The 15,155-nt window shown below is 42.7% G+C and overlaps 1 long non-coding RNA gene across 1 annotated transcript in view; it reads right to left on the bottom strand.

The window, feature by feature from the left end:
• LOC138473751 (uncharacterized) overlaps positions 1 to 7,940 on the bottom strand; it is a 245,246-nt gene extending 237,306 nt beyond the window's left edge. The window contains exon 1 of the long non-coding RNA XR_011268892.1: positions 7,833 to 7,940. This is a non-coding gene — a long non-coding RNA (uncharacterized lncRNA). The remainder of the gene's footprint in view (positions 1 to 7,832) is intronic.
• Positions 7,941 to 15,155: the final 7,215 nt, after the last annotated feature.

The raw sequence follows: 15,155 nt of genomic DNA, 5'->3' as shown, positions 1-15,155 counted from the left end.
CCGCCCTACCTTCCCGATGACCAACAACCTTTGTCAGCATGCTTATCTTCACCTTCCTGCTGCAGCCCCTACAAGGCACAGGGCTGGTGCACCCCGTGGGGTAGGCACTTTTGAGAAATCCACGCTCCCCTTTTATCTTTTCTGCTTCTCAGTTCATCATGAAGAATATCTGGCAGGTTTGCACCATCACTCTGAAAGTGAGGTTCTGGTACTGCCTTAACATCTGGCGAGTTGTGGCCAGTGAGGGCGGGGGAATTCCATTTTGGGTTGTGGCTGCATTCACTGTGTACAAGGAGTTTCAGGCTTCTAGGGGACAGCAGGGTAGACCTCTGAAAGAAACAAGCAGGTACTGACCTCATGACGAACGCCTGATAATTGCCTCATGTTAACCCGTAGGCAAAAATCACAGGATGTCTCTGAGCGCAGGACCTGAGCTTCTTTGAGTGAGGTTCGAGGTGTTGCTCAGCCAACTAACTAACTAAGGAAGGTGAAACGGGCCTTTGCAGTCCTCAAATTTTGAGCAGTTCTTTTGTTTGAAAAATAATAGAGGCTGATTTTTTTGACACAAAGTGACGAAAGGGTCCTTAATGAAGCCATTGAATGGCACAAACTATGATAGTCTATGGAGGCCTGAGTCTACATGTGATGAGAGACACTTAGACATTGCTATGTGCTATGTTCTTTCCTCAAGCAGCATGGGAGGATGGACATGTTCATATGCAGAGAGTGATTCTCAACCACCACCTCGGCCATGCCTTTAGCAGACTCTTGGAGCCTTTATACCCAATCAGACCAAGGACTGAGTGACCAGCTTACGTATCCCTGTCGGGATTTAAACACCTCGCACTTTTGATCTTTACTTGTCACCTTTGCTATTTTTCTGTCTGGGCCTGGGCTGCCGAGACATAGAACCATATGGGCAACTAGACCAGTGGGAACTGTGGACTAGAGGGACTATTGAAACTTCAGACTCGGTATGGCACTAGACCTAGTGGTATATTCGTACCCTGTATACACTTTTTCGCCACATGGCCAAATCCCAGCCAGGTTTTTTATTCGCCACCAATAGTCTTAACCCCTGAAGAATCTGTGCATTTCGGCCCACTGCGCCGATTTCTAAAAGATATTATAGACCTTCATTTATTTGTTTAGGGACAGCGTATCATGGGTAGGCTACCATCTCTCTTGTGGATCGGCACTCTGACAAGCCCCTCCTTGTTTTCAAGTGACTAGGCTCTCAAAATAGTAAAAACTAAAAAAGGGCTCTGACTGTCCCTTAAACATGGATTCGGGGCTTTTCCAGTGTGTTTCACTCTCAAGCAGGGTAGCATTTCGGTTGTTGTTCTATCCGAGTGGATTGTACGTGCACACCACTTCTCATCCTGTTTGATGAGATCGCGGCTTAGTCATCCGATTTGATGCCCTAATTCGGGATGATATACTATTTATAACTTTTATGGCTGTGCTTAGAGTGACATGAGTGGCGCACCGAAGTAAATAAGGCACCATATTCTATCCCGCAGATCCCGTTCGCCATGAGTGGAAGAGTATGAAATAGCGATTTCTCCTTACTCACGTTTTATGACCGATCGAAACGGCATTTCTTTTAATTCATGATCCTTTTGAGACAGTTGAATTTTCCACGCAGTAGGAGCTCATTAGCAACTTTCCTAAGGTAAGCCCCTTGTTTGTTACCTGATAGAACAATAAGGCGTACCTGCTGTTGGTATCTCTAGATCACTGTTTGTTTCCACATAGGCACTTCACCTACAAAAGAGTGTAGAAGTTGAGCCAGAACGAACCAGTATTTTCTACTGACTAAACTACGAACTCTGTAGCAACCTCTATCTACTTGTTGCTACATGAGGTTCATTTTTAAATTTCAGCTAAGACAATGACTACGCTGGAGAGAGTATGGGGCACATTCTATGTTTTTTTCAGTGTCAGAAATCATATTCCTCCTATTTTATTTATTAATAGGCTGGTTCCAGTACAATTCGAGTGCACCTACTTGTTTAAAGCTTCTAGTCCATTATTGGACGTTCAGCCAGTGAGGATGTTTTACCACAGACTGGACCAGGTAATCCTTTTACCAGGACTATTTATGGCAAATTGATTTTGCCCTAAGGTATAGAAGCAATTATTGCTTTCCCTGTGTTTTATCAACAGTTACTCCTATCAACTAGAAAGCAAGACTTCAATGAAATAAGATCGTATGAGCCAGAATTTCTAGTTATGGTCAATCTAGAAATATATACTAATACCAATTAAGTGATTTTGTAGCAGAAAGATATACATTCACTTTATTGCTTTTGAAAGCTCAACTGGGCACAATATACCCAGCCTTCATTAATGAATGTGTGTGGTCACCTAGATTATTGTCTCTTTGTCCCCTTTTCCCTTTTTATGAATGTTTTATGAACAAAGTGTATTGCGAGTTATTCTCATTTAAAGATTTTCATGATATTTCTTAATAAAAATTATAATTGATTCATACAGTTGTTTTTCAGCTTTAACTGTTGATAATCCTTTTTATACCTTTTGTTTATATACAACGGATAGCGGGCCAACTCATTGCAGGAGTTTCCCTACATTTATTGCAGCATTTTTATAGGGGACAAGTCCCTCCATAGCGCCCTTCTATGACCACTCAACCCTTCGCCAAGCTCCAGCTACCCTTAAATATTCACTTTCATGCAGCCCCCCCATGAAAATGCGGCAAGAAAATGCAGTGAAACAGGCATGAAATAAATGTGAGGAAACAGCCACAGTGAGTTGGGCTGGTACTGTAACACAATTGATAAACTAGCCTCCCATGTTCTAACCAATATGAGGATCACCACAGCTTTTGGGGAGCTGTGGAAAGAGTTTTTGAGGTACATATACAAGTCCAGGACAGAGGAAAATTTCATCCTGCAAAGAAATTGGTGATTTTGAAGAATTGTTTGAGCCTTGTGGTGAGTCAGAAGAAGGACACAGACTCTCAGATGACATGATTTGGGGTATTGTATTAAAGTGAAGCTAGAATGCCTAACGTTCCCATGACTATAGGTGATCCCTACTTGCTTTACTAACTATGGTGCTTGTTCATCAGTCATGATTGCCCAAAGACAATAAGTCTGATGTCCAAAACTACTCTAACTGTCCCTACTACTCAGAGAAAACTACCTTAGAACACGGGAATGACTCACTAATAATTAGGGTACTGCTAGTAGCAGTCTTTAATATATGATCTGCAGATAGTCTCTCATGGCTTCTTATATTAATCAACTTAATTCCTGTAGTGGGGAGTTGAAGTTTCTCTGTTTACTTTGATTTCTTATTGAGGGAATATGATTTTGCTGTAACTCTTTCACATTCAGGTTGTAACAGTTCCACTTCTCTTGGTTCACTTGCTTTTGCGACTGGTTTTATTATTAGATTGCTCTTGTTCAGGATAGCGAGTTAATGTTCCCCTTTCCCAGGGTATTTTCTCTCTCTCGATCTCTCTCCCTCTCTCTCTTTTTCTCTCTCTCTCTGTCTTTCTCCAGATAATGACTGTCTCTTGACCCACAACTCTTTACTTTATGTAAGTTGATGTGTACTTCTTATGTTCCAGGGTTTACACACCCAACTGTCCCACTTGGACTTCTTCTGCTGTGAGAAAACTAGAGTGTTCTCTAATTGAGCAAAATGACCTAGTGTCACTAAAATCTGGTCTATCTTTTTGCACCCCTTTAGTTGCTGATATGGAGGATTAAGACCACCACAACTACTTTGCCGTAGTTGAATTAAACACTAACAGTAAGTGCTAGAATAATACAGGAGAGCAAATTAAAAGCTCGATGTAACCGTTTTTTTGGCTATGACTCACCAGATGCCAGACAGGAACAATTAAATGGCTGCTGTCATCCCTATTTTGCAGAGCCCCACGAAGGGGGGACAGCACAAAAGTTGCATGTGCGCACAGCATGATCTGCATACACACTGCCACCTTTCACTTGCACCTCTGAAGAATTTCCTGCAAACTATCTGTAACTTGACTTTTACATGGGAATGAAACATGTTGGGACACATGAGGGTGCAATTAATACCACTCTGTGTCATGATATGATATGGCATTTATAATGCACATATACACAAGTGTTTCATGATAGAGCACTATTGACATTGCTCTTCCTAATTGGTCACTTTATTTATCCATATGTTTTGTGTGATTGTATATGTGTCAAGTATTTGTAGGATTGTGTTGATCAGGCTTTATCAATCAACTTAAGGATAATTAACTCTATTGACATTGGATAATTGTGAATTGGGCTGTGTTATGTTCTGTTGGATTTGTAAAGATGTTTTACTAAGTGTATTTCTTCATTTATATGTACAACTTTGAGAATAAAATTATATTTTTGTTACGAGCAGGAACGACTGCTCACTAGATTAAATATTTTGAATAGACAATTTGTTCACATTGAGTGATTATTGACTTGTTAATCACTCTTTCTCTCTTTTGATATGCCCCCCACGTGTCAGCTCTGCCTGAGGGATATCCCTTCAGTAACCGGTCTATTTGTTATTTGTATATATAATAACACTGCAAATCTGCACCTAATGAGACGGGGAAAAGAACATTGGCAGTAGTTACGATGCAAAGAAGGCCATAATCCAGGGCTCATGCTACAAATTTTCCCTGCACACGGCCACATCATGTCAGAAGGAAAATCTACAAATGCCACGCCATCACTGTCCTCGCCAGCCCTGCCAAGTCAACTGGAAGGGGGGAATGAGTCCTTACAGCTGCAAGCTATTGCACCTTTTGACACATCGGACACTAGCAGCCTTGCACACCGGTGGAACAGATGGCTGAAGGAATTAGAAATCTACATTGCTGTGGCAGGCATAAGAGAAGAAAAAAGATTACATGGCATAGTCATGCACTCGCAAGATCCAACAGTGTGAGATATCGTGTTTGAGATGCCAGATGCTGCCAAAGACACATTTTCAGGCATCATTTATTCATTGAATACATATTTTGCCCAGTTGTATACGAATTGTTCGTTTTACAACTGTTCGAATTACAATTGACCTTTTCACAATTGACCGAATATATATTACCAAACCGATATATATATATATATATATATATATATATATATATATACGGTCAATTGTGAAAAGGTCAATTGTGACCCTTTAAATTCGGTCAATTATTCATTCGAACAATTGTAAACGAACAATTTGGGTAATACCTTTTTGCCCCACATAGGAACAATGATTATGAAAAGCTTCACACCACCACCAAAGAGAAAGGAGAGACATTAGACACTTTTGTCATGACGCTATGGAAAATAGTTAAATATTGTGACTTCGACAACTGTTCGACAGATGAAGCACTGAGATCACAAGTGATAGCAGGTTGGGAGAATGCAGAATTCCAGAAGAAACGTTGACAGAAAACCAGGTCCCTTGAGGAAATTCTAATTTTGGCGAGAGCTGACATGGCCATTTCCATGCAAGCAGTGACCTTGGGAAACATCAAGATCACGCAGACACCTGCTGCTGCACCAATATATGGTCCAGAAAACCGACAAAGCGACCAGCAGAGACCAATAAAAATGCTACAGGTTCGAATATAATTTCCCTCATGTTAGGCCATGTACGGCCATTGGTCACTCATGCAATGCCTGTGGGGGGAGAACCGCTTCCAATCCATCTGCAAGAATATTAAATACAAAATGGCAGCCTGCCGCCACAAGGTAAAGAAATTCTCCTGAAAGACGCCAGGAATCCCCCAGAGGGCTAGAAAATAACCAGGTAGGCGTGATGAATATCTAAGATCGTCCACTCCAGAAGAACGGAGAAGGAAAGTTGCCACGACAAAACGTAAGATACATAACTTCCTCACCCAAATGCCAAGTACGCCGCACACTGCACTAGGAGAAAGATATATATATATATATATATATATACATATGTATATATATATATATGTATATATATATACATATATATATATATATATATATATATGTGTTTTAATGCATTATACAGCACACTTTCTGAGAAACATTGGCTAAATAGCAAGACCATTTGCAGTTGTTTGGTAGGGTAATACTAATCCAGAAATCCAATACATGCACGTCACCAACAGTGCACAGGAATATTTATCCTTTAATGAATGTAATGCTCTGCTATTAAAAATGCCATGCCACAATGAAATCATGTCCATCTGGCTGTACAATGTAGACCAGTCTAGACACGTAATAGCATATTACAGTAAAGCATGCCAGGCCGCATTTAGACATACCTAGACTAGTTGCACCAAAATGCCAGCCCAAGCAATAACACTTATCATGATTGTTTTATCACAGATGGCCTGGAAAATATACAGTTCCACAGTAAGAACCAGACAAACTAGACTGGCAACGCCCAAATGTCAGTCAAGCCAGGTAATTACACTTAGCAGGACTGTTTTTTCAGAGATGCCCAGTTAAAAGAAATGTCAAGCCAAACTAAGAAATGACTAGACTGGCTGCACCAAAATGCCTCTCTTGCCACTAATACTACATATCATACCTGCTTAGTCTGGACATGGATGACCATTAAGATTTATCAAACAATCCTGGCCTCCCCAACCCCCCCAAAAAGCCCCTCTCTCTCCCACCCCCCACATCACCTCTAACTCCCACCCCCTACCCCAACCCCCAAAATAAGCTTCTTGGCCGAGAATTACCACCACATCCCTCTTCCTTGTCCTAGTGCTTACGTATGTGGCACCAGAGTGATACTAGGAGTGATGAAGAATACAGGTAACTTAGCCAGGCATTACCTCCATGTCCCTCTACTTCATCCCAGTACTTGTGTATAAGGCAAATTGCCTCATACGCACGCACTGGGACGAGGAAGAATAGGGCTAGGAGTAATGAAGAATACCAATGAGTAATCAAGGCATTAAACACAAGCAGTGGCGCAACACGATTGAGCTGACTGGGCTTCAGCTCTCGCCCCCCCAAAAATGTTGAGCTATGTTGACTCGACCTGGCTGACCTATAGAGCCTTTGCCGGACAGAACAGGACACAGATGTTAAACAGTGCCTGGGTTTTCACCGTTAACAAATGCCTGTGATTTACTAACTTAAAGTATTTCACTATTAGTACATGCATTCAAATGCATAATTTTTTAGGCAATTGAAATCGTGATGTGGGTTTAGTGCTTGCATGTCAGCGGAGTGATTGGAAGGGTAGAGAGACAGGAGACGGCCCATTTTCACAGCTGTCCTTAGGTGGGTGCTTTCAGACTTAAAGGAGAGAGTTAACTGCCTGTAACCTTGAAGTTGCACTAGAATAGTCTCATTAGAATGCGTAAAGAAGTTAGAGGCCCTCACACAAATAAGTTTGCACTTCCGCACCACGCGTGAAGTTAGCGCCTCTCCCAACATTTAAAGGGTTAGTCCCGACTGAAATTTAGGTTTTGTTCTGCCCCTGAACACAAGCACACACACCATTCACCATGCACACATATGCACACCCTGCCACCCATACATTTACTTGTGTACCCTTTCACCATACAGGCACACCCAGGAAGCCACCCATACATTTAAGTGCACACTCTTTCACCATACAGGCACATCCAGGCAGCCATTTAAGTCTACACCGTTTCACCATACACTCACACATGCACACCCAGTCAGCCATACATTTAAATCTGCACCTTTTCACCATACAATCACACAGGCACACCCAGGCAGCCACCCATACATCATGCACTCACTCATTCAGGCACATTGCATTACATACATGTATATAAACACACTTACATGAACGGACACACATTTAAAGAAAATACATTTTCTTACCTTTAATCCGTTGGTCCAGGGAACGAGGTCTTCCACTCCCTGGAGCAGCAAGGAACCCTTGATCCCATCATCTGTGGAGGGTCTGGAGGTCTCCATGTCATGGGGTGGGGAGAGACCTCAGACTTCAATAGGAAATAGTTTCTTTTTGTAGTCTCTGTGCCTTCATAAAGACATTATTTCTGTTACGCTGTAACAAAAATCATTTCTTCCTGAAGGCAGAGTGACTTCAAAAAGAATATTTTTTTACTTGTTTTGATAAAATAATGTTTTTGTTGTTGTTTAGTCCGAGGGGGCTACCTTGCAGGACGTGTGGTGATAAGACCCCATACCACTCGTGGCTGTGGGGCCCCCACTATGCCAGTGTGTATCACCAGTTAAAACTACACCCTGAATCTTGCTATATTACTACTTTTACAAGAAACTTGGTGCTGTTTAGATATAAAAGGCTCAGCTTTGGGTCTCGTCTGCAGCAGAGATTTTTCAAAATGAAAACCATAAAGTCATTCGGCACATCCCTCAATGCTTCAACGACAGTGATGACATCCTCATCTTTGGAGCCACACAGGAGGCTCATGACGACATTCTAAGACATATGTGTATGGTGCTTGAGGATGCTCATTTGACACTCAATGCAGCCAAATGTGAATTCAGTAAATGTTAAAATTCTTTGCACCCATATTTTGAGTGAGGGTTTGCACCTTGATCCCTCAAAGGTGCAAGTTCTTGTTGATACGCCACTTCTAACGGCTAATTATTGTACTAGATAAATTTAGGATTTTGCTTCGGTTACTATGACACTGCGATTGCTCACAAGCAAGGGTTAGGAGTTTGTGTAGTCCACAGAGTGCGAAGAAGCCTTCGAGGAGATAAAATCACACATCTCTCCAGCCTCTTCCAGGGCTTACTATCATCCTGAGCTTGAAACAGAGTTAACTGTGGATGCAAGTCCTGTTGGCCTAGGTGCCATATTAGCACATTTCAGACCAGAATCATCATCACCCAGATGCATTGTTTCATATGCTAGTCGAAGTGTGTCCAGTGCTGAGCAGTCTGAAAGAGAGAGCCTGACGTAGTGCGGGTGTGTGAACATTATCACCTTTTTCTGTACCATTGTCACAAATCATCAGGCTCTCATGGCGATCTATGGCAAGCCACATGTAAAAATGCCTCTGCAGATTGCACGTTGGGGACTCAGATTGCAAGAATATTGCTTTAACATTGTACACCAGCCAGGGAAGGACAATACTACAGCAAACTTTCTTTCTAAATACCCACTTCCGATAAAGGAAGACGCTCAGCCCTCTATAGCAGATAAGTACATTAACTACGTTGTGGACAATGCACTTCCAAAGTCATTCACCATTCAAGAGATTGTCAGGGCGTCAAGCCACGATGTGATCTTGACACGAGTTAAAAAAAAAAGGAAGTGTCTGGGAGATGGTGTGAGTCGTGCAAAGGAGACGAGGCACTTACGGAGAATGAGAGGAAGATGATGAAGACATTTCACCTCATGAAGGCTGAGCTGTCCATATCCTCACAGGGACTGTTTCTGAAGGAGAATCTATCTGGTTTCACAAAGTGGATGACAAGATACAGAAGACTCTTGAAACCTGTGTCATCTGCAAGTCACTGGCCCGCGCACTTTCCCAGAGCCCCTAAAAAGGACAGCATTGTCATTGAAGGTGTGGGATGATCTGGCTGTCGATATGTCTGGCCCACTGACAAATGGCAAATATGTGCTAGTGGCCATCAATGAAATGTCATGCTTTCCAGAAATTCACATGGCCTCATCCAGGTCAGCCCATGCAGTGATCCCAGATTTAGACAAGATGCTTACTGACTATGGCATTCCCTCCATTATAAAGTTAGATAATGATAGATTTGTCCATGTTTGCGGAACACTTGGGGTTTCAACATCGACAAATCACCCCTTTGTAGCCACAGCAAATGGCATTGTACAACATGTTATGGCCAATATCAAACAAACCCTTCAAGTATGTGCCATCACCTAAGGGTCTTTCATGCCAGCCATTTGCACATTATTACGAGATTACAGGAACGTTCCACACAGTTCCATGGAATTATGTCCCTCTGAACTGATGTTTGGCTGGGTATTGCGGACTTGGTTTCCGCAGGAGGTTAGGTCAGCAGATTTGGTCAGACATTGATCGTCATGCTCGAAAGAAGGATGAGACCAGTAACGGAAAATAAACAGCTATGCAGGTAGCCAGAGAAGAGCCAGAGGATCGAGCATACAAGTAGGGTACTCTGTGTTAGTATGTCAACCTTAGTCACAGAAAAGTGGTACTTGCATTCAATCCAACCTCATTGACTGTGACTGTGGGTCAAGGGTCCATGATGTCAGCTGAAAGGTCTGGTCATTCCATTACCAGGAACTAGTTCTACAGGAAATGGATAGAACACATTCCTGCACGGGAAGTATTGGCTGATGTATCCCGTTCACAAGAAAGCTGACCTGATTTCATGGATGCTGATGTAGACACTGACGGTAGTTGTAACAGTGGAATGACAGAGGTGATATCATCCCAAAGCCTCTCCATGAGAGTGCCTAGAAAACCATCAAGGTGGATTGAAGAAATTGAGTAATGTGACATGCATTTATTTATGTAAGGGAGAGATGTAGTGTCGTGTCCCATCTTTATGTCTAGGACCCTATACACTACAGGTGGACACGTGACATCAAGGGGCTGGACAGTTAGCGTAAAGTGTTGAAAAAAATAGGTTGTTGTTGAAAGAAGCTCCGTGTCTGGTGTTCATTACATTGAAGAGGCACATACTTTATTACAGTGGGCGACATTCCAAATTTCATCTGGTGACAAGAAGCAGATGAGTGAGCGTGTTGATGAAAAGCAACACCTTATGAAGAACTACACTGAATGCTGCAGAGGGGTTCGATTTTGTGAATTTAATGAGGGGGAGTTAGTTAATGTAAAGCTCCCGCAGAGTGAGAAAAAGAATGTCTGATTATTTATCTATGATGGTTATTGACAGCAATGGTTTTAGCGTGTGTATGGAAGATGGCTTACAGTGGAAAACAACAAGGTTAGTCAAAGTAAAATCCTGTGTGTGTCATGTGAGAATATGCATGTTAAGTCTCCAGAGTGTGATTCAACTACAATCATTATCGTGCTATGATATATAATTCCAAAAAAAACTGTTTGCCAGGACCCAGTACTGCACATGGCATAGAATCTGCTGCCCCATCTGAATCTGTAGAAGGTGTATCTCCATACCTACATTAGGCTCTAGTCTTTCAGGAAATGTTGAGATTTTAAGATGTACTGGTGCACTAGTGTATTTTATATGTATTCTGTACTACACACATATGCAGTGTTTTTCATGCTTTTGTTCATTGTTTAAAGAAGGAAGATATTTTGTACATTAAGGGTTATAGTGCATACTTGTGCAGGTGTTTATGTAACATTAGGGAAGGGGGTGTTCCAAGGTTGATGTTTGGGGCGCAAACAGGTAATTGTTAGCTGAGCATCACCACAACTGGATTATGTTCTTTTTTAATTTATTTGAATTGTTGTTTACCAATGGCTCTACCCAGAAGGTCTCAGAGCATCTTACAAGGTTCACAAGGTTTAAAAGAATAGAAGTGACAATGAAGTAAACACATATTTTCAGGATAGGATAGGAAGGTTCGTGTAGCGAAGTGGTATCAGGGGAGTGCGATGGCGGGTGCAGTGCAGATGTGAAGAGGTAGGGTATTGTAGACTCTGGGTGCCCACTTAGTAAATGCTTGTTTTTATATGCATGTTTGTGATTAATTGATATCTGGCAAAGGGGTGAAACCCTGGATTTTTGTGTGTTTTATTAAATAATAAAATGCTGCAGGTAATTTCATCCCTGAAAGGGCAATCTGATCAGAATGCCCTTTCATAAACTCATGCCAAAGGCATAGTGTGTATCTGTGTCCTGCTGAATCAGTAACCTGATTTGCAGTGGCTGCTCAACCAGTAGAACAGAGCAGGTTCAGAGGCCACAGTTGCCCATATGAAAGCTGTAGTGAGAGCTAAGTCCCTGTAGCTCAGGGTCTGCATTTGCTATATGCACCCCCGTTCCAAAAACTGTATAACTCTGAGGAGTATGTCCTGGTGGCACATTAAACTGTAAAAATAAGCAATACCTGAGTTAGGGTGTGTTGGCCAGCATCTCTCGTAGTTATCCCAGAGACATGAAAAGAATATCATACAGGTTTCAGGGTGTCCAGTCAACTGGTCGAAAAAAAACTGGTCGACTGCAATTTGGTCGACGCAATTTGGTCGAAAACCAAATGGTCGAATTTTTTTTTTTATTTATATATTTATTTTTCGGGGTTTCGTTTAGTAAAAAAAGGGGTTTTTAGAGAAAAAAAGGGGGTTGGGGGGGACCCCCCCCCAAAAAAAAAGGGTTAAAATAAAAAATAAAAAAAATTCGACCATTTGGTTTTTGACCAAATTGGTTCGACCATTTGTCTGGTCGACCAATTTTTTTCGACCAAATGTCTGGCAACCAGGTTTCAGCCATGTGGGCCCAGTTCAGCTGTGGAAGGGTTATGTGTATTTGTTCCAGACAAGGGTCCCACTGCCCACTGGCAAGACTGTAGCCTGGGGGAATGCCGCTCGTTGTTCCATTGTAGGAACAGGTAACACCCTTTCCCAGTGGTAGCCTCTCTATAGTAAACTGGCCTGGGAACAGGAATCAAAGTGCACACTCATTCACAAACGGCTAGGCCTCATACCAGGATGCTGCATTTCAAAAGGATTTTGATTCTATTGAGAACGGAAGGTGAGGGGATATTGTAGCCAGCGAGACATCTGTACAGCTTGGGCAAGAATCTGCCATTTTGTTTCTCTCTGCCTCTCTCTCTCTCTCTTTCCTGTCCCCTCCACTTCCTGTAGCACAACACACTATGGGTGTGATGTCAGAAGGACATTGACCACTCATTTCAAGAGCAGGGATTTGACCCCTAAAGCACGCTAGATTTAACCCAATCACCTGCGGGATGTTTCTTTTAAAAGTAGGGTCTTGAACCACTTATTTGAATCATCTGTGGAATCCAACCCTGGAAGAAGATTTCACTGGACCCTGCTGAGAGCTGTCTTTTCTAAAGTCCTCCAGTTGTGAGGTGGTGGCAGGTTATGCAAGGCAGGGACAGGCTTTGTGCCCTAACCATTCCCAGGGACAATTAGGGGTGAAATCTGCTGCTGGACCAAAACCTGCATCTCTGCTAGACATCCGGTTGCCTAGGACCTCAATGTGTTGCAGGATCACTGAAGGTGTCTGCCAGCCTCCGCTGTATTTGGGAGCCCGAGATAAAGACTGACCTTGGCCCTGGAGTGGGACTCACAGCACATGAAAACCAGAACAGCCAAGACCCCTGTGCTTTATACGTCAACCCATTAGGGACCATTTTTATGAGCCTGTTCAGAGCTAAGCAAACAACCACAACCCTTGAACAATGCTTTTGGTGCTCATTGCTCTTTGAACCTCTGTTTGCCTGTTCTACTCTGTTCGCATAATGAAAAGAAAAAACAGAATTGTATGTTGTACACTTAGTACATGATTAATAGTTTAACCTTTTTGCTTTTTAGTTTACTTCTTAAATGTGAATACATTTTGTTTTATCAGTATTATTCCTACTGTGTTTGTGTGATCAAATGGCTAGCCCACAATAATTCCTAGCCTCCTGTAGGTCTGTTTGCACCTCCTGTGTGTCAAAGAGAGGGGTAGCCTTGACTCTCTGTTCTTTCTTTTCAGTATTCACTTACCCTCTGGAGTCAGGCCCCCGTTAACAAAAAAAAGAGTTTCTGCCCTATTTTCTTTACTACTCTGTTCGCAGCCGAACCGCACCAGCTACAGCGCCTCGCTGCTTCGGCTCGAACCAAAGAAGTACTGCTGCTTCTTACTGCTTAGAGCACACTCCTGTAAGTCGATTGACCCAACCCTGGTGTTCCTCAAACAGTGACCGCTGAGCCACTGCATTGAATCGATTCACGCACCTTGAATATAGGTGCATTATAAATGCCATATCATATCATATCACCTGCGCACCGTGGTAAGAGCCCACTGCCGACAAACCTCAACCACCGTACGAACCTGGAGACCGTCCAATCCGCACAGCTTGAGTAGATTCTTCGAGACCACAAATACCTTCTGTTCAACCACAGCACAATGCCAGCTTGTTGGTGGTCCATCGCAACTGCTGCATCCTCGAACCAAATAAATACTGGGAATGATACCAAGAAGTCTGGCTTGGTGCTCTCGAACCGCCAAAATATTTGTAAAGGTAATACTGACTGATATCTGCCCCTGGTCCATCTTTGGGGCACTAGGGACTGGCTAGGTGACTTTAATTGATTTCTGCAAGCTCAAGACCTATCCTTTTGAACATTGTGGTATTTTAACAGCTTTTTCTTCCCGGTCTCATCACCCAAAGTGCCGAATTTATTCTGGCTTTGCATATTCTGTGTTCCTTCTACTTGGGTAGGTTTTTATAGTGTTTTCTAGTTAGTTATTAATGTACATGGTGTGCTTCATTAAAGTATATATGTGTTATATATGTGTTATATACTTGATTGGTCATTGCTTTATTTTTGGACTGTTATACTTTGCTGTTTAGGTTGCTACTGAACCACATTCATACCTGTGATGAATCAAAGATAATTCGTCCAGGAAACCTGACCTAGGACCCTTCTCATGTGGCCAGGGAAAGGCAGAACCTTCCTGATACTGACCCTGGGGGTGGTGTTCTGCAGGAGGATCACATGGGAGGGGAACCAGGTCAGGAGGAGTAGGAAAACCCCTAATATAATTTTCCCCAAGACCCCAATATTTTGATGGCCTATTGTAAAGTAGAAACTGTAACCTAAACCAAATTTGATGTTGGGGATTTCAAGTACCATAATTCACAGAGCACTGGGATAAGCATGATGCCTGCAGAGGTACAGGACTACAGGTTGCAGTCAATTGGGAGAAATGGCCAACATCTGAGGTGGGCTTCAGAGGCATAAAAAGCCCCCTCAGGAGGAGAAGGAGAGCGCAGAAGTAGCAAGTGAAGCAGTTTTGTATTCTCCATGTGGCAGCAGAAGCAGAAGGCAGATGTGAGCAGAGACGTCGGGACCTCGGCAGTGTGTAATTGTGATGCCGGTTTAGAGCGGGTCTCAGAGGCTCGAGTTTGTCGCTCCAGACATGTACCATTTTGCAGCTTTTCCGACTGTCAGACGAGCACAGGGGGCAGAGGAGCTACGTGTTGCTGTGGGAGCTTGGAGAGCTCTGAAACTGACAGACGGCTGCAGGAAGCCGTGCTGAGGAGAT

The sequence above is a fragment of the Ambystoma mexicanum genome, chromosome 8 (assembly GCF_040938575.1).
Source record: "Ambystoma mexicanum isolate Mex_15411 chromosome 8, UKY_AmexF1_1, whole genome shotgun sequence".
Lineage (NCBI taxonomy): Eukaryota > Metazoa > Chordata > Amphibia > Caudata > Ambystomatidae > Ambystoma > Ambystoma mexicanum.
The sequence above is the reverse complement of the archived record's forward strand: the minus strand, read 5'-3'. Positions and strand labels throughout refer to the sequence as shown.